Source organism: Eurosta solidaginis, chromosome 1 (assembly GCF_040869045.1).
Source record: "Eurosta solidaginis isolate ZX-2024a chromosome 1, ASM4086904v1, whole genome shotgun sequence".
Classification (NCBI taxonomy): Eukaryota; Metazoa; Arthropoda; class Insecta; order Diptera; family Tephritidae; genus Eurosta; species Eurosta solidaginis.
Genome location: NC_090319.1, coordinates 193,946,840 through 193,970,001, shown reverse-complemented (window position 1 = coordinate 193,970,001; position 23,162 = coordinate 193,946,840). Strand labels below are relative to the sequence as shown.

General features: G+C 44.4%; 1 protein-coding gene and 1 pseudogene across 8 annotated transcripts in view; both read right to left on the bottom strand.

Annotated features, from left to right (window-relative positions):
• Nepl16 (Neprilysin-like 16) overlaps positions 1-23,162 on the bottom strand; it is a 2,088,045-nt gene that overhangs the window by 1,948,170 nt on the left and 116,713 nt on the right. The window lies entirely within an intron of this gene.
• Positions 20,911-22,746, bottom strand: LOC137238752 (uncharacterized; annotated as a pseudogene).

Here is a 23,162-nt window from a genome sequence, read left to right as displayed (position 1 = left end):
GAGAATAGGGCTTACAATCGCTGTAACAACTCAATGAGAAAGAGGGGGCGATAAGCCCCACGTACACCCCAGCATTCTTTTACATGCATAGAGTGCCGTTGGGGCCTTCTTGACCCTCTCCTCCACGTTGAGCTTCCAATAAAGCTTACTGTCTAGGATGATTCCTTGATATTTTGTGCAAGCTTTCTCCTGTAAGGTCACCCCTCCTAACTTAGGCCTGGTCCAATTTGGGACCTTGTACCCCTTTGTAAACAAGACCATATCTGTCTTCTCCGTATTGACTTTCAACCCGACATGAGATGCCCAGGTATGAATATCCCGAAGCGCCCGATCCATCAAAGAACTAATCGTTGGAAGACACTTTCCACTTATGAAAATTGCAACCTCATCTGCGTAAGCCGTAAGTTTTACGGGTCCCTCATCGAATCGCCTGAGCAGTTGGTTGTTGACCAGCGTCCACAGCAGAGGTGATAGCATCCCTCCCTGCAGCGTGCCCCTGTCCACTGATTTCGTGGCCTCGTACAATCCCCATTGTGATGTAATCTTTCTGCAATTTAACATGCAGCCGATCCATCTGATTAAGGCAGGATGTAGTTTAATGTAATTAAGACCATCCATAATCCCATTTAGAAACATTATTGAAAGCCCCGGCAATGTTCAAGAAGACTCCTAGAGCATACTCATTATATTCCAGGTATTTCTCTATGCTTATTACCACCCTATGCAATGCGGTGTCTACCGATTTGCCTTTGGTGTACGCATGCTGTGTTGTGGAGTAGAGCTGCAAAAGTATCGTTATTTGGCATACTCGATATTTTCGGTATTTAAGAGGGAGGGTATCGATATATCGCGATATATATCGAATTTTTTGTTATAGTGAAAAGCGCTTACTCAAGCCCGGGGGGGGGGGGGCGCGATTTAGAGGTACTATGAAATTATTTTTAATTCAGGAGAGTCTTTAGTTTTGTAGAGGGTAATTTTCATACCCCTGGGTAACTAGTGTCTCGAGATATAGGCCAAAACGTGGGCCAGTTAATGCCTAGACAGTATTTATACAAAATGGATATCAAATGAAAGCTATTGATGAGTGCTTTAGTACAGAGTAATATATTATTCAGAGATGGACTGGGACTGGGATTAGGACTAGGACTGGGACTGAGACTCGGAGTGGGACTGGGACTGGGACTGGAGTAAAATACATACCACCCTGCGGGACAGGCAATAAGGGATTCAGAAGAATGAAAAGAAATTGAGAGAAGAGAAAAGAGAGAAGGAGATTGAGAAAGAGATAGAATGAGACGAAGATGGAGATAGATGAAGCGAAAAAGACGGAGGGAGGAGTGAATAAAAGGATTAGGAAAAAGTGAAGAGTGAGGGGGAGGGGGGGGGGGGGAGAGTCAGACGGAAAAAGCTTAGTAAAATGTGCAGATAGGCCAAATTTAGGGCAGGACAACGTCTGCCGGGTCTTCTAGTATATATATGTAATATTGTCTTCATAACTTCAAAACGATCATAAAACACATTCTGCAAAGTTGCTTATACAGCGAAGCGTGGGTATATATAAAGTTCCGACACCCTTTGTCATCCACTATGGGAGAAGGTTGAACGTCTGCGGTGGCTAAAACCCAGTAGGGCTCTGGCAAAAGCCTTTTACGTGATGATGGGTCTTCATTAGGGCGGGTCGATTTAAAAATCGCTCATTGCTCTGTGCAAATCGTATTCTAGGGATCAAAATAAGAAACTTTGCCGAAGGAACCATACCTCTAAAACGAATTCTGATGTCCCCCCCTTTGGGTCGAACTTTTGGGTAGGGGCAATTTCATTTCTACCTGCTGTGTCTTGTGGTGGCTTAAAAAAAACAACACAAGCAATTTTACGATCTGCAATTGTGTCACAGAGATACTTTCATTTTTTAAAACGGTTGAGTACAAAACTCACACAACTATGTTTACGGCATGCAAATGCATCACAGTGATGCCTTGGTTTTAAAAGGGGGTTGTAAAAACGCAAATTTCTAATAATTTTTTTTAATTTCTTTTCTAATACTAAGTTAAATTAATTTTTTTATTTACATATGTTCTGACTAAATAAATTTCTAAAGAGAAAAATAAACTCCAAAAAGAAAAAACATAGGCATTTCAAAGTGGGATTTTTCAAAATTTGCCCCTACGACCCAAAGGGGGGGACATCAGAATTCGTTTTAGAGGTATGGTTCCTTCGGCAAAGTTTCTTATTTTGATCCCTAGAATATGATTTTCACAGAGCAATGGGCGATTTTTTTGCCTCCCCACAAATCGACCCGGCCTAGTCTTCATATATTTTTTCATATAATAATTAATATTATTTGGCGACCTATGTGAATCTAAATTTGCAGTTGTATGCGACCGTTCTAGATGGTGAAACAAATTGGACGTATTACCACTAGTTGTATAACATTTCTTGCAATAGTATTATAAAATTATAAATGCTTGACTTTGTACTTCGTAGCTTTTTGGCAACACAATTTTCGTCTTCAAACTCAATGATGTCTTCTGTTGCGGGTATATCTACATATACGAATACATGTATATATGTGTATATAATATGAAAAAATAACGTAACTTTCACATTGAACTTTTGTAAGAATTTTCAATATTCAGAGCCACCAACTTGTTAGGTATTCATCTAAAATAAACACAAGTCTGACATAATATATGTAATTTTATTTATTCATGTTTCATTTGTCTCACTAAAGTTTTAGACGCTGGTAATTCCACCGCTAGAAAAAGGAATAAGAAATGGGAATAGAGTACTCGATATTTACAAAGAAACATCGATAATCGCACCACGAACCTGGTATCGATGTATCGATATTTATATCGAGACTTTTGAAGCTCTATTGTGGAGAGCAGCTTTTCATCCACGTTGGCCTTTGGTAGGAAAGCTACACGAGCAGTTCTCCAAGAGTGCAGTACATGATTCAGCCTTATGCACCCATCGAATATTATTTTAAGCCATTCCACGACAGCCATACTTGAAACTTGTAGCACAGCTAGGAATATACCGTCTGGGCCTGTCGATTTAAACTTAGAAAACGTTCTCAGTGCCCATTCTATCTTGGTATCGTTCACCAAGCCCGGCACTACTAGCTCCGTGATCGAAGTGTGAGTGATGTCTGCTGGCTCGTCTAAACCGTCTTCCAATGGGAAATGTGTGTCGAGAAGCACCTCAAGGGATTCCTTACTACTACGTGACCATTCCCCGTTCTCTTTCTTTATTAGCACTGGACTATGTTTCCCCTTACTAGGACTTTTCTCAACCGTGCTGTTTTGCTGGAGCACTCTATGTCCGTACAGAAACTTTTCCATGAGTTTCTCTTCGCCCTGGTAATTTCACGCTTGTAGATCCTCAGTAGATCCCTGTACTCGTTCCGATACGCTTCGCTTTCCGCGGTCTTTGCGAGCTTAAACATTTTTTTTACCTGTATTCTTAGACGACTCAGCTCATTGCTCCACCATGGCGGCTTTGCTTTTCCTCTGCATCTTCTTAGAGGGCAAGCTTTGTTATACGCAGTCATAACCGTCCTTGTTAGGAATTCATTCGACTCTTCCAGTTCCTCCACATTGGCAACCTCTTTGGGTTGTCCCAGTTTTGTTTCTACATGTTTCTGGAATTTAGTCCAGTTCGTTGACATAGGGTTTCTAAAGGTTCCATCCTTCTCTACCCTCTTTAGAGGGATGCTGAAGCTGACATACGCATGGTCGGAGAAGGATGGTCTATCAAGAACCATTCAATAATACCTTGATATATCACGCTCGGAGCTCAATGTAATATCCAGAACATTGCTGGATGTTGGACCAATGTATGTAGGGATATTTCCCCTGTTGGCTATTTGCAAATTGGTTTGCAGGACGTAACAAAATAGAGATCCGCCTCTCTCGTTCGTATCTGTTCCTCCCCATGCATTGTGGTGCGCATTTGCATCTACGCCTATGACTAACCGCCCTTTGCACCCTTCCTCCTGTACTAGCCTTTTGCACTCCATCGGTGGAAGCTCCGCAGCATGGGTCATGTAACAGGACGCCAGGATAAATGCCTGCTTATTATTTTGCTCAACGGCCACCGCTACGAGGTCAGTGGTGTAATTAAACAGTATATATGAATGCAGCTGTTTCCTTACAATTACTACAGCTCGCACCCGTCCTTCCGTTTGCGCGTAGTAAACGCCAAACCCGCGCGCGCTAAGTCCAGAGACCTTTCCTCCCGATGAGAGCCACGGCTCATGGATCAGCGCCACGTCAAACGAACCCTCCTCAAGGGTTAGGCGGAGTTCGCTCGACGCCACTTTACTGTGTTGGAGGTTTATCTGTAGGACTCGCAGCACCATTGGGCTGTTCCTCCCCCTCCAGCACCTTCGTCTTGACGTCGTCGTTCTCCCCTTGCCCTTTTCGTTTAGAGTATTCGAGGCCCCCTTCAACCTATCGTAGCTGTTGTGCCGGGTGTTCCTCTGTGCGAGTCATAGCACCATTTGGCGGTTGGTCCTCTTCTAACGCCTTCGAGGTGACGTCGGGGACCTCCACCTGTCTTTTTTCCCTTAGGCTTTTGAGGTCCATTTCGACTTCGCCCACCTCTAGCGTGTTAGGGTTTTTATCCTCGGAACTTCTTTTCCTGAGTCGCATGTAAATTTTGCCAGTGCCAAAGGACATTTTGCCAAGCTGCGTGTACAAAATATCCTCCGCCTGCTTGTTTATTTGGAAGAAATAGAACTCACCATCCTCGGTAGGCCGAGATACAGTATGTACCTTCCAACCCTATGTCGATATGTTCGGATTCTGATTCTGCAGAAGTCGCAGTGTATCCTCCGACTTCATCACGCATGGTATCCATACCTTTATTTTTGGTACCGTGGGGATTTGCGCTTTATCCACCACCTCAAATGGCGCGTTCGTGCCTTACCTTTGGAGGTTTGGAACCACTTCCTCCAGCTATCGATATTGTCGCACGTTATAATCTTCACACCATTGTACCATCCCCCTGAATCAAAGGTTGGAAGGGGCTTACTTGGTTGTTCCCGCATCATCTTAAGCATTCGGCTAATAAGCTCCCTTTCCACAGATCTCCACCTTCCAGTAGTCATTTGTCCGAAAGGACTGCTGCGATCAACCAGCGCCACAGTCAGTGACTGCTTTGCCACATCACTTAACTTCTCGGGAAAAGCCGGAGTCTTAGTGTTATCTATCTTTGGCACCTCTGAGAAAGCCGTAGTCTTAGCGTTAACTCCCTTTAGCACCTCCGAGAAAGCCGGAGTCTTAGCGTTATCTCCCTTTGGCTTATCTCCTACTTCCATAGTTGGAACTACTCTCTGACTCGCAGCTTTCGAGGTAGTTGCTACCTCGCTATGGGGGCCCATTTGTCTTACAGCTTTGGGCCTACTTGTCTTATCTATGCGACTGCCGTGCCTCGCGGCTCTAGGACAGGGTCCTTTCTGCCTCTTGAAACAGGCTTGTCGCCTTCCGCTGAACGTTGCCTCTTCATTCTGCCATTCGACGCTTCTTCCTCCTCGTACCGGTTGCAAAACCGAGGGTTTCTCACAGCAAACCTTTTGAACTGCCTTCGACCTACTTATGGCGCCTCATGGACCACTGCTCCCACACGTTGTACAATTCTTAGTGCTGCACGGTACTGCGAGAGAGCTCTTTTACTTCCTCTGGTCCGTACCCTTCTCCTCTCTTCTACTCCGTTTTCATTTCTGTGCTTCTCCAACACGGAGTTCATTGAATCAGCACTACTCTCGTTCCCCGAGTCCGACGCATCGCTTAATTCGTATTTGTCGTCCTTGGATTGCGACTCAGTCCTCCTCTTTACGTCGTCCTTATTACAATCAGGTAATGAGTCGTTCATCTTGGCCATACGACCACCTGCCCGACAAGGCGGGCTCAGCGGTCCAGTATTATATACGGGGAAAGAACCGTCCGCCATAGCAGCAGCGGTAAGGCCATAAATACCTCCCGAGGTGGCCTGGTTTCGGGAAGGCTCCTTGCGAATATAGCCGAATAGGCACGGTCCGAATAACACCCTGGATTAGGGGGTTGGCAGTTCTTGGTCACCGACATCCCACCGCCCTCCTATGAGACGAAACGGCGTAGATGTCAGTCCTAAACAGCTATGCCTCATAGTCGGGCTCTGTGAAGGTCGGCTAAGCCCTCACATCAACGACAGTGAGGTAGCAAAAGACCTAAAAATCTTAGAAAAGGAAGAGCTGAGTATGGCAACCGGTACTATTCCTCGATACGCGGCTTTACGCGTAAACTAATCCCCAATTCCAAACTTATACGTCAACTGACCGTCGACACGGTCAAACGAATAGTCCACGATACCGACGCGCGACTAATCCGTCAATATAGAAGCTGTTGAGGCAAGTAAGCTAAAATGTTGGAATTGTCAAGAGACTGGACATAGATATCATGACTGTCTCCAGCCCTAAATGCACCGTTGCATCGGAAAACGCGAAGAAGGATGTCCGTCGAATCCCAGACGAGCATCCATCGTATCGCCCGCGGAATTAATCACCAAACAGGGTTCTGGTGAAACTAACAATTCAAATGGCGACAATACCGCAAACATGCAGATACTTTCACCAGATATTACAAAAACTAATAATAACCCCATGAATAGTATAACAAAAAGTTTCTACAGAGCTGAGTAAGACGTTAGCTAGAAAACCATATCACGTTCGTTTGACGGATTACAATAGTGCGAGGAAAAGAATATTCTCGGACATAGAGAACAATCGTACTCCAACCCGTTCCAGTAAGCGCATATCAGCCTATTGGAAGCGTAAGAAAGCATTGCTTAATTCTGTTATTTCCTTTATAGTTTACAATAATTCTGACGTTCGACCATACGCAAATATAAAGATATTAGATAAACCATATTTAGCTTTATTAGATAGTGGAGCAAATAAGAACTGCATAGGATCGGAATTAGCTAAATTAATTATGAAAAGTTTCAAGAGAGATTACCAGAAGCTATTAGGTTCTGTAAAAACAGCAGAAACAGCAGGGAAAAAGCAGAGTGTGCCTGGAGTCAAAGAGCTTACAATAGATTTCAACAATCGTAGATAAACGATTGAGTTTCTTTTAGTACCGTCTGTTGCCAGCAACGTTATATGCGGAATGGACTTTTGGCAGAAATTTGGTCTGCAAGTTCAAGCTGAACCATGCGTAGATCAACTTACGAATGGAGGATTAGACCCCGATATGATTCCGTTCACATCATTACAGAAATGCCAACTCGAGATAGCTATTTCTGCATTCTCTTCTTACGAGCAAGAAGGCCTTGGAACTACAAAGTTAATTGAGCACGTCATAGAAACTGGCACGGCTACCCCAATAAAGCAGCGTTATTATCCAATCTCGTCTGCAATGGAGAAGCTACTGTGTGAAGGGATAGATCGTATGATTGAGTTAGAAGTAATAGAAAAGTCCCCTCGCGAAGGACTGACATCTTGCCGCGATGCGAGGGCTTAGTCGCTGACCACGGGACTATGCCACCCAGTAGGATGCAGATTCATATGGATCTCCATGATTGCGGTGGCCTAGTCCTAGGGTGAGCGATGACCAAGATCTGCCCCCTCCCAATCCAGGGTGTTATGCGGCACCGTGCCCATTGGATGGTTTGCAGCCGGGAGATTAATCTGGCTGTATTTGTACGGAGCCTCTCTGACATCGGGCCGCCTCAGAGAGTAGAAATGGTTTTACCGCGGTAAGGAGCTCTGCCGCGGCGGACGACACTTTCCCCCCTTTCAATAAATTTACCCTAAGCTGGCCTCGTCTAGGAAGAGGTCGTACGAACAAGATGAATAAAAAACAAAGCAAAAAAGAAACTTCGTCCTCCTCCACAGGGAGAAGGACAACACCAATGGTATCCATACGCCCTAGTGAACTAGGGAGGGCTACCAACGCTAAACGGAAGAGCGACTTGGTGGGGGTCGGCACTAGTATGGAGGCGAACCCTGACGCGACTGCTGTTGCCGGACACCGACCAAGCGCCGGAATGGCAACCATTTTTCCCACGGCTGTGGCAGGGTCTCTGGACCTGGCCACTCCGAGCTAAGGGAAAACGGAGCCGCAACAGCTACTTCAACTGGGAGAGCGACTGCGTTGGAAACAACGGGTCGGCTCCAGTATGGCTCCGGGGCAAGTACCAGTATGGCGGCGAAGGTAGTTGCGCTGGCAACGGCGAACACTGACGCGCCTGCTGATGCTGGGCGCCCGTCTGACGCCGGTACGGCGACCGTTCTCCCCACGGCTGTGACAGGGGTCCCACGATCTGGTCACACTGAGCCAAAGGAGAAAGGAGCCATAAAGAAGACATCATCCGACCCGTAGTTGCCCTCGCGGTCGTACCCCTTCTCAAGAAGAGACCCACAAGGGATCGTTCCACAGGAACAAGAGAAGGGCTGCAAAAGTCCTGTCAAGGTATGAGGGCGTTCCGCTGGAAACGCCGTCAGAGAACGCCAGGAATTCGGTGGAAAGGGCTGAGCTCTACTGCCAAATTTTCGGGGTTCTCTGCCAACAAATGTAGAAATCGCAACCCCATACAAGCGTCAAAGGTCCGATGAGGATATTAAACCACCGCAGAAAAGGCACCAAAATCACCCCGCGGTAGCCAAACCCAGCTCTGCCGAGGTAGCCAAGGTCCGGATCCTTATAGGAATCCTAGACCGAGGGAATGACCGTGGTGCAATCCCTAAAGACCTGTGGCCGTACGTCCGGAATGGAATAGGTAACGCCGTTCTCGACGTTCTGATGCAGGATGGCACCAGGGCCTAATGAAGGTACTCTCTTGCGATGACGCAAGGTCTGTTGCGCAGTACAAGCCAGCAGCCGCAAATCTGGGACAAGTCTATCCAGGGGCGATTATTGAGGTCGTCGACTGGAAGGATATTCCGGCTCGGCCAAGGGCCAGGGCATGGGTTCCAGCAGTTCCAGCAGAACCTGAGAGAATTCTCAGGATGCTGCACCTGATGAGCCCGCCTCTCCCAACGCAGGACTGGAGTGTCATCCAAGTCGAGGACGCTGTAGGACCTAGGAGAGAGGTCGTGTTAGTCCTCAATAAGGAAGCTCTCCTGCCCCTTAGACGGAGCAATCCCTTCGAGTGCCTCTTTGGACACGGGCATTGAGGCACCCGAAGTGGAAGCGGAAATCTCCGACGCCGAAATCCTGGTTTCCGCCACGTCAAATTGCGCAGGGGCTCTGGGCAATTTGTCGATGGAGGATGCTCTGCTGGATAGCGACGGAGAGGATCCCAACGTCACGGTGATGGAGGCAGGGCTCCAGAAAAACCTGCACAAAAGTAAGGCAGCCTCGGCTGCTCTCATCAGTCGCCTTTCTAAAGGCGACGTCGAAGTGGTCCTTATCCAAGAACCCTGGATGAACAACTCAAGGATTTGCGGATTGGGGGCCATTGGGTTTAAGCTCATCCTAGGTGCAGATGAAGGTAAAGTTAGAACCTGCATTTTAGTAAAGTCCGAGCTAAATATCTTTCTCTTACCTAATTATAGCAACGGTGACGTTACAGCGGCCAGCTTGGCAAGCGGAGGCACCCAAATAACGCTAGCCTCCGTTCACATGCCGTACGACGCAGAGGAACCTCCTCCGCAAAAGACGGTAAAGGATCTGGTGGCCGACTCAAGCAAAGGCCATCTGCTAATCGGGACAGACGCAAACGCCCACCACGTGTAGTGGAGTAGTTCCACCATAAACACTCGTGGTGAGTCACTTTTTGAGTACCTTTTAACAACTAACCTTGTAGTTTGCAATGTAGGTAATGGACCAACTTTTATTACTAAAAACCTTAAGGAGGTTATTGACCTCACTATTTGTAGCGAAAGCGTTTTTGGGTGGGTTAAAAAATGGCGTGTTCTTGAGGAACATTCCTTTTTAGACCACCGGTATATTGAAGTAATGTTAGAGTTCTTCGTCGATCAGCCCATTGCGAGACGTAACCCACGTAATACAAACTGGGAACGACAGAAAGAGCTGTTAGCAAGAGAACTACCAGAACTGCCCCCACAAAGCCCCTCATCAACGGAGGAGCTAGAGGGTCTGGTAGAAACCTTCACATCGGCATTCTCAAATGCCTTAGAACAGGCTTGTTCATTGCCAAAACCACGCGGTAAGCGTAAACCTCACTGGGGTCCCATGATCTGGACCTACTTCGTAAATCCTGTAGAGAACAGTTCAACAAAGCCGAATTCTAGAATACAAGGACAAATTAAGGACCTACAAAAAAGTCCTGAGACAAGCGAAGAGAACTTCATGGAGAAATTTCTGCACTGGAGTCGAAAGTGTCGTTGACACATCAAGGCTACGGTGCGTGCTTTCTAAGACGCAAACAGCTATTAGCTTTCTGCGGAGACCGAATGGTACCTGGACCAGCACAGAAGGGGAAACCCTAGAGCTGCTCCTGGACACACATTTCCCGGGAAATATGACCAACGCACCGGAAGTACCTGCAGCAATCCAAGCTGTGAATATACCCATCACTAAGGAGAGGGTGAGGTGGGCAGTTAAAAGTTTTAAACCTTTTAAGGCTGCTGGACCAGACGGAATTGTCCCCGCTCAACTTATCTACTCTTTGGAGTTATCAGCCAACTGTCTGCGGCACATATATACAGCTTGTTTGGCTCTGAACTATATTCCGTGTGCATGGAGGAGCGCCACGGACATATTCATTCCTAAGGCAGGCAAAACCTCTCACTACGAGACGAAGGACTACAGACCTGCCAGTCTTTCATCCTTCGTACCCAAGACCCTAGAGAGAATATTTAGCGATTTTCTCACTACAAGCATTGATAGGAACCTCATTTCTGGCTATCAAAACGCGTACACCAAAGGTAAATCTGCGGAGACTGCGCTGCACAGCCTAGTCTCTACTATAGAAACATCCTTGTTCGAAAAGGATTATTGCCTTGTGGCCTTCCTAGACATTGAAGGAGCATTCAACAATATAAGTCCAGAAGCCGTTAACAATGCTTTAACTGATTTGGACGTAAATAGACCCCTAGTGGGACTGATTGATCAACTGCTCAGGGGAAGGAAAGTGTTTCCTCACTGGGGAGGGTTGATATAACACGATTTGTCGCAAGGGGCACGCCCCAGGGTGGTGTCCTTTCCCCTCTACAATGGAACCTAACGGTAAACTCGCTATTAAGAGATACTAGTTGGGAGAGCGGGAAGTTTGTGGCATATGCTGACGACCTAGCGATTGTCTACAGAGGCAAGTTCCCTCAAACTTTATGCGACTTGATGCAGGTAGCATTGCAAGAGGTTTCCCTGTGGGCTTCCCAATGTGGACTCAGCGTCAATTCCGATAAAGTAGAGCTTGTCTTATATACCAAACGATACAAAATACCATCGTTAAACCTACCAGAACTGGCAGATAAAGCCACATTTCTAGGCGTAGTTTTAGACAAAAAGCTGAACTGGAAGGACAATGTTATTCAGCGACAAAAGAAAGCGTACATTGCATTATATACGTGTAAAAGAGCCATTGGCAAAAAATGGGGACTCACCCCAACATATGCAGATGGATTTATACCTCGATTATCAGACCCATACTGCTGTATGGGGTAGTCGTATGGTGACCAGCCTTGAGCAAGGCGTCAAACCTAAACTTGTTGGGTAAAGTCCACAGATCCAGCATGATAAGCATAAGCGGGGCTCTAAGAACAACGCCTAGCAAATCTCTTCTGGCCATTCTTGACATCCTTCCATTGGATCTAGCTGGTCATCGAGCAGCGGCAACGTCAGCCCTGCGTCTAAGGTAGTTGTCGTGTTGGAACAACAATACCACAGGACACTCAAGTATACTAAACAAATACAATTTTCTTCCTCCTAGCACGGATCGCTGTGCGACCACAACAGTTGCGGAAACCAACTTTAATATAAACATACCCAGCAGGGATGACTGGACGGAGTCGGATAAGTGCCTTGCTATGAGCAACAGCATTTCCATATACACGGACGGCTCCAAGCTAAACGGTAGAGTTGGAGGGACCTTGACCTCCAGCTCGCATTCAGACTACCCGACGACTGCAGTGTATTCTAGGCTAGGGACATACAATGTCGGCAATCTTCAGCGACAGCCAAGCTGCCATAAAATCTCTGGGCTTCCACTCGTTCAATTCTGAACTAGCACTAAACTGTCGCCTATCTCTTCAATAGATGGCTCAACAGAACCGTGTACACCTCACATGGGTCCCTGCACATAGGGATATCGAGGGAAACTGCATTGCAGATGAACTCGCTAGGCAGGGTACAACCAGGCAGGTTCTTCCTGGACAAGAACGCTTAGGTATGCCCCTTTCCACATGCAAGCTACTGCTAAAAGAGCACATCTACCGTCAATCCGACGAAAAATGGCTACAAACACCGGGGTGTCGAACATCGAAAGAAACCTGGCCTAAATGGGATCCTAAAAGATCCCGTCACTTGTACAACTTAAGAAGGGATAGAATTTCCACACTTGTGGGGGCACTTTCGGGTCATTTCCTCATAGGTAGGCATGCGGAAAGGTTAGGAACGCCTTATCGTCGTTGCTGTAGGAGTTGTAAAGAGGATGAGGAGGAAGAAAGGGTGGTTCACCTAATTTGCAACTGCCCAGCACTAAGCGGAGCACGGCAGCGCTTTCTGGGAGCTCCATTTCTTGATGATCTGAGCCAAGTTGTGGAGCATGACGTCAAGGACTTGGTAGCTTTCATCAGGTCCTAAAAATGGTTCGAAGAGGAAAGGTAACGGTGTTTTTCGTGGTATCACAACGGGCCTAATACTACTGGCCTAAGTGTGATCTCGGGCAGCCACCCTAGCCTAACCTAACCTATCCTAATAGAAAAGGCTGAGAGTTCCGCATGGTCCTCTCCAGGAGTACTTATAGTAAAACCTGGAAAGGTGAGATTTTGTGTAGATTCGAGAAAACTTAATGAAGTAACTGTGAAGGACGCGTATCCTATTCCGAATATAGATGGACTGATAGCCCGACTACCGCCTGTATATTGTACATCGAAAATTGGCCTCAAGTATGCCTTCTGGCAAATAAGTTTGTCAATGGAGTCTCGTCACAAGACCACATTCACAATACCCAATCGACCTTGTACCAGTTTACACGCATTCTATTTGGTCTTTGTAATTCACCACAAACAATGTGTCGATTGATGGACATGGTTATCCCTTACAATCGCAAGAATCGTGTTTTCAGTTACCTAGACGATTTGTTAGTTGTCTCACAAACGTTTGAAGAACACATATCGCATCTGTTGGAAGTTGCAGCACATCTACGAAATGCTGGTATAACTATCAACATTAAGAAGAGTAGCTTTGGTCTGAATAAAGTGAAATATTTAGGATTTGTAGTTGGGAATGGGACACTAGCGGTAGACGAAGATAAAGTGAAGGCTATTTCTGACTATCCAAGTCCGAAAACCATTCGTCAAGTACGCCAATTTTTGGGAACGGCATGGTGCTACAGGTGCTTTATTGCCGACTATGCTAGCCTCACGTTTCCACTAACCGAGCTGCTCTCTAAGAGAAAGAAGTTTACTTGGAATACAGCAGCTGAAGACTCCTTTCAGCAGCTTAAAAATAAACTCACAACGGCACCTTTACTGATTCACCCTGATTATTCCAAACAGTCCATTGTCCAATGTGATGCATGCCAGTACGGTGTTGGTGGTCTGTTAGCTCAAGCTGATGAAAATGGCGATGAAAGGCCTATTGCATTTATGTCTCAAAAACTGAACCAAGCGCAGAGAAATTATACCGTCACTGAACTGGAATATTTCGCAGTGGTTATGGCAATAAAGAAATTCAGGCCATATATCGAAGGGCACGACTTTAAAGTCGTAACTGACCACGCGATTCTGAAATGCCTAATGCGCCAAAAATACTTAAACAGAAGGCTAGCGCAGTGGGCCCTAAAACTACAAGGTTATAACTTCTCCATCGAACAAAGAAAAGGAAGCGATAATAAAGTCGCTGACGCGTTGTCTCGCGCTTTTGGCGAAACCGGAAATGTGGAGGAGATAGAGTTAGAGATTTTGCCAGAAATAGATTTAGAATCGTCGCACTTCGCATCCGATGAATACCGAGAATTACGGGAAAATTTTTCCAACAGTGATATGCCAGACTACAAAGTGATAGACAAATTCATTTACTATAGGAATAATTTTGAGACCAACATGCCCCTGTAAGAAGACGTGTGGAAACTGTTTGTGCCGACTGAATTAAGGCAAAGCGTTATTTACTCGGCTCATAATTCGCCTAGTTCAGCACACGGTGGTATAGCCAAAACGATTGAGCTGGTAAAAAGACATTTATATTGGCTCGGTATGGTAAACAACATAAAAAATTATGTGCTATCCTGTGACCTTTGCAAAACTTCGAAGACGTCGTCGTATTCGCTTCGCCCTCCGAAGGGACAGCAAGCCGAGTCAGAGCGACCTTTCCAACGATCATACATCGACCTCATTGGACCTTTTCCGAGATCAAAAAGGTATTTTTATTGTCCTCGACCATTTTTCGAAATTCACTTTTTTGCAACCACTAAGAAAGTTCACAACCAACTTAATAATAGATTTTCTTAAAACTGCAATTTTTGATTGTTTTGGTGTACCTCAGACAATAATATCCGATAACGGAAGCCAATTTGTCAGCAAGGAGTTCCATAATTTCATTGACAAACATGGAATTAACCATGTTCGTACAGCGGTATATTCACCTCAAGCCAGCGCCTCGGAACGCATAAATCGCTCAATTAACGAGGCTTTGAGATCCTTTGTACGCAAGGATCATCGGAATTGGGATGCTTACGTAAGCAGTATTAATTGTTCTTTACGAAATGGCTTACAGAGCACAATAGGTCAGTCGCCGTACTTCATTTGTTTCGGACAAAACATGGTAACACACGGGAAAGACTACGGTATCTTGAAGAATCTAGGATTGATGTCTGAGGGTAGTGCTTGACTTGGTAGGGAGGATCAATTCGCCATCATTCGCGAATCAGTTAATTTCAAAATGAATCTGGCGTATAAGAAAAACACACGCACATACAACATACGCGCGCGTATGCGGGAGTTTACCCCAGGACAAATCGTGATACGTAGAAATTTTGTGCAAAGTAATTTGGGAAAACATTTCAACGCTAACTTTGCCTCACAAGGTGTTAAGGCCAAAGTGATAAAAAAGGTTGGAAGCACTTATTACCTGTTAGAAACATAAGGAACAATCATAAAGGAACGTACCACACTAAGGACATCTGGTCATGAAAAGTAGCAACAACAGCAACAAATACCTGATTTTCTTTCATAATTATTACGAATAATTAACCGATTGCAAAGAGATCAACAACTTTAAAATTATGAGAGTTGTAGCCGCTAGGTACCGACTAGCATCGGTTAGGTTCTGTCTGGTTGGGGGGAATTTATGACGAGCATCCCAGTGATATTAGCAAAGAGCATACATAACAAGAGGCGTCAGTTCGTATATTTGATATCAAACACTCGCCACAAAAGATTGGGGTTACTGAGAGTTGCTTCCCACTTTTCGTTTTAATTTTCGCCGCATGTCAAAATACTAGAGCAGTGTTGCCAGAACTTCTTTGCAGAAAAAAGGCTATATAGACAAAAAATAAAGGATAAAAGAAGCGAAGTAAATTTTTTTAAAGCTAAGAATAAATATAAATAAATGTAGGATGCGATAACCTCCGACGAGATTTTAGGCCGAGCTTCTCTTCCAATTTGCGTCGGGCTCCTTTTTAATTTTTCCTACAAATTGGCGAGACTTGACCAACTATTGTTATGCCGACTCCGAACGGCATCTTCAGGGCATATGAGTTTTCACTGAGAGCTTTTCATGGCAGAAATACACGCGGAGTGCTTGCCAAACACTGCCGAGGGACGACCCTGCTTAGAAAAATTTTCTTCTAATTGAAAAACATTATTTCTAAAATTTTGATGTTGCTTTGTCCAGGGCGTGAACCCAGGATCTTCGGTGTGATAGGCGGAGAATGCTACCATCACACCACGGTGGCCGCCACTAAGAATAAAAGCTAAAAGTTAAAGGGTACTTGCCCATATACATAAATAAGACCCAAAACATTTCAATATCACAGTGCTATTCATCATCTGATGTATGAGAATTAATGAGATAATTTCTCATCACAAAGTCGTGGCAGCATACAAATTATGGCATAACAAAATCGTGGCAATATTTCTTACAGAATAAGAAAAGGGGGACAAACTCAGCCATTTTGCAGAGTGACAGGTTACCTAGTTCAAGTCGATTCGCCTGAATGCACTAGATGTAAAATTTTGTTTTCAATTAATTTTTTCGCTGGCCATCTTATTGGCTCCATCAATGCAAGCTTTATAAAATTACCAAGAAGCAAACGTGATTTGAAATAAATTTTTAATTCAGTGTTGTATCACTTTTATTAGGCTCAACTTGTGACTAAAATCTATAACGAAATTTGTTTGTTAATCGATCGAAACATCTAACCACCAAAACTAGACCTCTCGTTCTGATAATTCCGTTGTTTCATTATCTACATATGTACATATATACAACATTTGTTTTTTGGAAAATCCGACATTACTCCTTTATGTGCCGGAATAGCCTTTGTTCTGCTACAATTAAATGATTGAACGATTTTTGAATCTGTGCAGTAGTGAAAAAGACAAAAATATCAAAATTGTGGCTACTTGCTTAAAAAGCACCAAAATTGACAAAAAGGTACCAGCGCACCAAACAGAGTCCGAAGTGGCAACTGTAGTTTTCGCCGTGTTTTTGCGGACAGCCTTAAAAAGAAATGTCAGTAACCCCAATCTTAATCAGCGAGAAGTTTGGGTTAAAAGCAAACATGTTAAGTGATGTCTCTTGTTGATTTATGCTCTTTGATATTAGCCCAAAGAGCATACACAACAAGAGACGTCAGTTCGTATGTTTGATATCAAACACTCGCTACAAAATATTGGAGTTACTGACAGTTGCTTCCCACTTTTCGTTTTAATTTTCCCCGCATGTCAAAACACTAGAGCAGTGTTGCCAGAACTTCTTTGCAGAAAAAGGCTATATAGACAAAAATTAAAGGCTAAAAGAAGCGTGAACAAATGCGTGGTGGCAACGGCGCGCACCCACGTATTTATTAAAGATTACGTTAAGGCGAAAAAAAGGAAGAAAATAAAAACACCAAAAGGATTTCGTATTAATAAAGAGAATTCACAGAGTGCTTTTATTTATATAAATACAACAAGTGTTAAGAAAAGGTTTAACAAATGTTGTGGAAAATGATATATATGTGAATATAATTTTGAAAAGTTGAACTTACGTGAACGGGCGATTACGTGTTCCTTTGCTGGCTGCTGGATTAAAAGAGGACGAGACTCTTTTCCACATGAGCCGATGAACCCACGATACAGCCACTTCGTTGGGTTTCCCGGCAACAAAGTTGCTGTACCACGGGCTCACAGCGGTAAACGTCTAAGACACATACGTACTACCACTCACACATGCCTGTGTGTATATCACAAGAATATGCGGGTGGTAGTAACGAAGAAAATAAAACAAAGAAAGTTATGTTACGAGGGGGGGGGGGGGGGTGGAGATATATTTAGGCCTGTGGCCTAAACATACCGGCCCCCTTGCCGTAAGCAACAAAGAAAAAAAATGAAAAGGAAAAAAAGGAATGACACGCGATCACATGTCCAGTAAGCCGTTATGTCGATGTGCAGATGCGGACTGCAAGCACTGCACGTCGCACGATGGACTTCGTGTCTCGTTGTCCTGAGAAGAAAAAGAAAAGATGTTATTAAATACACGTACGTGGTTTTAAATTCCGTGCTGTAATTACTTAGTTCTAATGAAACGCTCCTATTTTTGGCAGCCTCCTGAGACTACCAGCCCGAATACGGTCGGTTGGGTCAGGAGACCGCCAACTGTTGTTGCTGGCGTTCCGCTCACCATCAGTTCGGCGTATAGATCAGCGCCGAGTGTAAGACGAACTGGCGATGAGCGGTAGAACTGCGGATCTGCAAGCCGCATAAATTCAAATGGAACGGCAACCTTTGCATCCACATTGGATGGCGGACTCAACCGATAGTGGCCGTTGACCACGGCGGCTTGGGTAGTGACACGAGTCGTTGACCCGAACTTGCCGCGCAGAATAAGGGTACATTGCCCTGATCCTTGGCGCTCTAACTGCAAATCGCGTACCAGCTCTGCATCGACGATGGTGCTGGCGGCGCAGGGATCAATGATCGCACGTACCAAGTGTAGGTGCCCACGCGATTCGATGGCCGTCGGCGCAATGGGCACGAAAGACCGCATGATGGGCGCTGGAGTGGCTGGGAGCAGCCGGCCGGTTCGGAAGCCTTCCGGTGTACCACGAGATAGTGCTTGCATATTTTGGGCGTCAGAATGGTATGGCGTCGATTTATCTCGCCGCTGCTGTCTGCCGCGTTTGGATGACTTGGTCGGGCCTCCTTGGAGTCCAATGTCGTGGTGCCGCCAGTTGTTTCGTTCGTTTCGACGTTTGTTTGCTTTCGCCGCGCTTCTTTCATGCTGTAACAGCGGCCGGAAACTGCGCATCCCATGGTTGACCGTTGACGGTCTTGTTGTCACCGTTTTACTTATTTCTTCCTCCGCCTTTGCTCTCTCCTCCTCCATTTCTTCCTCCTCCACCTGCTGAGCCCAGGATTTAGCCGTTCCCGATAGGTTGATTGACAACGCGTCGTCGGACGTGTTGTCGTCGCCATTTGTGGCTGTCTCGTCGCATACCGGCCGACGCTCATCTAAATGAAGCGTGGTGTGGTGCTTCTCTTGGCACCTCTTGCAGCGATACTTGCTGCTACACTTGTTTACCCGGTGGAAGGGTGACAGACAGTTCGGACAGTACTTATATAAAAGCACTGCCCGCAACCTCTCTTCTGGAGATTTTTTCCGATATTCGGGACAGATTCGTAGACTATGGTCCCTGCCGCAGAGCTGGCAAGCGACGTCGAAACGCGTTGCGCCTCCCTCTGACTTGGCCAGTAAAGTTTGGTAGCGGGTCATGATCTGAAAGAATATTGATATCATTGATCATACCCAAATTGAGGTTGGCGGAATGTTGTTTGGGTGGCGTAAGCCAAAAAAAATGTTATCTCTCATATATTTTCGCAAGAAAAAAAAACATTTTATTGAAATAAAAATTAAGAGCCATAAGTAAATACGAAGAAAAAACGGATTTAGCACGCATCCATACGATGTGGCTGGTGCTTTAGCGCCTCTAGTACATCCCTGCAAAAACGCTCTCGTCACTCCACGTCATTTGACTAGTCATTTTACCAGGTCATAGGTTATATTCCTAGTCACACTTGCATGGGCGTGATTGGGTATTGTGACCAAATTTTGTAGGGATTTTATAATTTATTTTATGTCGGTAGCTGCCGCCGAAGTAGTCCTAAAGATTTATTTTGATTTGTGGTGAACTTTGTTTTCACAACAAGTGGCCTGCCACCACACGGAACGGTTTCAGACCTGGCTGAAAAGGTATTAAAAAGTTGCACTTCCACCATTCAACATTATTTTTGACGTGTATTGTCGATAATGTTGGATTAAGTATTTTAAATCTCGACCAAATGAATGATTGGTCGAGATATGTAATACGCGACATGTGTGGCATATTGTGCTCGATATGTCGTGCGGCATGTACTGCGTGACGTGTAGTGCGGCATGTAGTACGTGACGTGTAGTGCGCGAGATGATTGCTGCGCATGAGGCCTAATGTCGGTGTTGCCATGCATTGACTGTCAGAAGTAAAGTGTAGACATTTGACATTTGCTACAATTTTTTCATTTCTTGAATGAAAAAAAAAAAAATCATTGAGTTAAAACACGCGGTGGTGAGATATATATAATGCGTAATATAGTTTTTTATTAGCGCGTGTTGTGCATATGTATGAGAAATATGTTAGACATGTTTAACTTTTGAGAACAACATATATTTATTTAAACAGTGCTCGAATCTTACACTCCTTCATTAGAGAAATTTCACACACACGTGTTGTCTCACGAATCGTCGTTCAGCGGCTCTTTGGACTCTTCATCTACCGTACTTGGGTACAAGCGCGGCAGGTTATTCTTTTCCAAACTAAAATGATCTTTGGTTGTTTTACGATATAGCGGATTTTCGAAATTTATAGAGGTGGGACGCCTGCTGCAATGACGATAAACGACCCAAAGTACAACCCCTGTCACCAGCCCAAAGCCGGCGATCGAGCCAATTATCACAAATGCAAAATAATGGGTATCTGTTTGCGGTGAGATTATACTGCCTTTGACATTTGTTGCATTACCAGCCGGATGTTTGTCAACCTCTGTAGCAGATGTTTGCCCGGTTTCTGTTGTAGTTTGGTAAGTATCATTATTGTTGATGCTATTATTTGTAGGAACGTGGGTTTTTGCAGTTTTGGACTTCTTTGGTGAATTTCTGCGACGCGTTTTGGCGGCGCTAATATTGATTTGAAATTTGAATCCTCGACACACATCGTATAACAATTTCAGACCGGTAGGGCAGGCGTAAGAGATATGCGGGCTATGTGCGCTTGGCGAACACACACTCAGCATTATGATATACTAATAAATACTACAAAGAAACAAAAGGAAAGCGGCAACATTTGTCCATTCCAAGGCAACGCATTCATATCATATCATAATTGTGTGCAACTAGCAATGTTGGCCATTGCCTTCATTCCTCCATAATAATACAATTGAGGTTTAAATAATATCAAATGTTAAAATACTTTATAAGAGAAGATACGCGTTTGCTACAAGCACACCGCATTGTTGAAAAAATAAATGCCATATGTTGTCATACAACGACATCTTACATAAATTTAATGTGGCATTCGTTGCGCTGCCCTGACATCTGCACCCGCTTGATCAATAAGATAAATTGCAAAGTTGGCCGCCGTACCTATTGGAGCAGTGCTTGTACTCGCTACAGCGCCGCTGACTGGTGTTTTAATACCCATTGATTACGTATGGGCCGCACTGTAACCAGTGGCAAGCCCCAATCAGTCTCCGATAGTAAGTTTAATATTGCATCCATATTCTCTTCGGGAATGTCATAAGCGTCAGCACGGAATGCCAAAAATTCATATCATTTAGTAGCACTCGTTTTGCGTACGTGCACATGAGCGAGTCCAATGAATATGACCAATTTAGATAGAATACGTTTGGAAAGATGTGGCACTTGCACCAACTGGCAATAGACATTTATGCTAGATATTAGTTTGTGGTTTTTTTGTGTCCTTTTGTTTCGATGTTCAACAGGCGACAACTTCACCAAATGTATTCGAGTTGTCCAATAATACATCGTTAATGGTCCCTGAGCTTATTAAAATATCTAAAAGTTCAACATTGGATACGTGACCCGCTCATGCATGACATTCTCTTCGAAATTAGTAACCACCTCCTTACACAAACGTGGCACTTCTGCGGGGTGTGTGCGTAGAAATTCGAATAATGCTGCCGAAGAATATTCTATTAAAGATTCAGTTAGCTGTCCAATGCTTGCGCTTATATAACCCATACGTATGTATATGCTCTTCCAAATTATTATTGGCACCCTTTAGATAAACATGAATAATTTCAGCATTTGCTTCTGAATGATCTTCAATGTTATAGAAGGCGCGACAAAGTTCGGCAAAAGCAGCTATGGCACGTTCACGTATAACTGCAGCTTTATTTAGCAAACACTTATCCACAATATATTGCCAAGAGTCAAGACTTGCGATCGATATCTCAATGCGTGCCATACTACAATTCTTAATGAGATCAGTACTACAAGTTTTCATTATTTCACCGCTCATACCACGATAGAGATCACGTCGAATACATTTTGGGATTAATTCATTGAATTCAGTTAATAGTTGATTTGAAAGCAATCTTTTTTCATGCGCCACCCTGTTCTTCTGCCTTGTGATCCAATTCACTCAGCGCCGACGTTATCTCGTCCAAATAACGTTCCAAGTAAATCTCTTTAATATCGGCGCGTACCAAGTATTTCGCAGCTAAATATGCTGCATATTACTGCATGTATCATTTGTTGGCCGAATAAAGTTGACAAATATCAAAAATGCGTTCCATTTTAGATTTCGTTTGTGCGTGATTCATTAATATTTTAACATCATTTATGCCGTTCCCATCAGTAATTGCAGGGTGGCCTGCATCACTAGCAGTTGTGGTATAGGCGTCTAGACGTGACATATGGGATGGATTCAAAACCAGTATAGACATCCACAGTAATAACATATAACGCGTTTCTCAGTTATTATGTTGTCGGATTTTGGCGTTCGAGCAAATCCAATGCGAATTCAAAGTCAGTCAATTCGTGTGGCAAGAATTTTACCACCACTTTATATGTACGCACTTTGCTAAGCATATACACATATTTAAATGCAGTATGAATTGCATTTTCTGGTAATGCTTTATCGTGCACTTTTGCCAACAATCGCCCCAACAACAAATCCCAAATATGGATCAAGTAAATGAGGCTGCTCTTGGTATCTGGACAAAACTTCCGTATATCTTTCGTAATTCCGTTCAGAGCCTGATACATCGCAGTACTTCATTGTATTGATCGTTTCAAGTACTTGATCCAATTCCGTAAACTGTTCCAGCGTATTTGGGAGAACTTCATCTTCCTTCAGTTCCTCGCATTGCAGCATTTTCACACTGAATTTATTTATCTATTCTGCCGAAATTTTTTGCTTAAAATTTTGTGTTTTTGAAACAGCCGGTTGCTGGATGTTTGTAAGATTTTTCGAGGTTTTATTTCCGCGATTTCGTATCCATTGGGTGCGCCGCGGTTCATCGGACGATACTTTCAAGAAAGAACCTGCGCTAAATAGTAGGCGCTGGTTGCAGGTCTGTCGAGACATTACTAGGGTAAATATGATTATTGATCGCAGAAATGGCGTTTCTCAAGATTTGTGAAAATTTCAGAGAGCGAAAAGAAGGGTTTTTGGGTGAGGGGTTTTAATGTTAACAAGTAAGGAAGACTAAGTTCAGGTGTAACCGAACATTACATACTCAGCTGAGAGCTTTGGTCAGGACTCTTCGAAGCCCTTGATCCCAGGAGTGA